Source organism: Trachymyrmex septentrionalis, unplaced genomic scaffold, assembly GCF_001594115.1.
Source record: "Trachymyrmex septentrionalis isolate Tsep2-gDNA-1 unplaced genomic scaffold, Tsep1.0 scaffold57, whole genome shotgun sequence".
Lineage (NCBI taxonomy): Eukaryota > Metazoa > Arthropoda > Insecta > Hymenoptera > Formicidae > Trachymyrmex > Trachymyrmex septentrionalis.
The window spans coordinates 109,230-110,444 of NW_017305745.1; positions in this window are offsets into that span (position 1 = coordinate 109,230).

Below are 1,215 nucleotides of genomic sequence, written 5' to 3' on the forward strand. Positions count from 1 at the left end.
ATTCTTCAATCCTATTTGGAACTTTGAATGAAAATACCTGAAAAATCCGGGAATTTTTTAAGGATTCAGTAAACACTCTGACAAAATCTTTTGGATTCTAATTAGATCTAATGTGGCTTTATAATAATTTGACCATTAATTCGTTAATCTCTTGAATCGATTTCCTTTATTTATACGAATGCGGGAGAGTCGCGAGCGAATTATAGAAAAATATATCGCAGCAGATTATATATATTTGCATATATACATTATACAAAGTGATTCTTAATTATATGTTAATACTGCAGAGGATGAAAATTCTTTATTCTTTTAATTAATATTTTATCAATTTTTATTCCGAACTGGAATTCATTTCTGTACTGATGATGGTCAAATCTTGACTGAAATTGTCTACAAATTTTACATTTTAACATATTAATTCGAAATACATTATTTTATCTCTTAAAACATCTTGAGTTGTGGCTATATCATTGTATGTTTGTATTATTAAGTCAAAAAGTTTAAAAATGAATTTATTTCTCTTTAACTAAAATTTGTTCTATCGATCTTTTAATTTTTTTATTAATTAATAAAAGAAATATGTTAAGTCCAAGATTGAAGATTCCATAATTCTTTTCTATCATGAAATATCTAACGTAAGATGTAAACGTAGGTCATATCTTGGAATAGAATAAACGCAATTATAAACAAAACCAGAGTAGTAACATCACTTATTAAATTTACAATTTAATAATTTTTATGCTAATTTTATAAATTCTTGCTTAATCTTTTATATAATTTTCCTGAAAAAAAAAAAGATAAAAAATTACATAAATATACATATTTTAATTATTCGAAATAATAATTATAATGCAAACACGTACGATTTAAAGGCTTTATAAAAAGTTTCCAAATTACAAAGGAAAAAATGTTTGGAAAATAAAATTTGGATGACCTATGTTCAAATACTTCTTTTGCCTCTGAATTCATCCTCTAAAGTAGAGTATACCTAATTACAGAATCACTTTGTGTATCATAAATGTCTTCTAATATATTATAATTCACCGTATTTATTTGTGTTACATATTGGAAATTAGTTATCTAATATATGCACGCATACGCGCTTAATGTATAGTTCTGTTTTACCCTCCCCGGAATATCTATAGAGCGTTTCATGTAATACGGTGCAATTAAGCTAAATTTTCTTTCGAAACTTGTAACGTATGGATACGAACT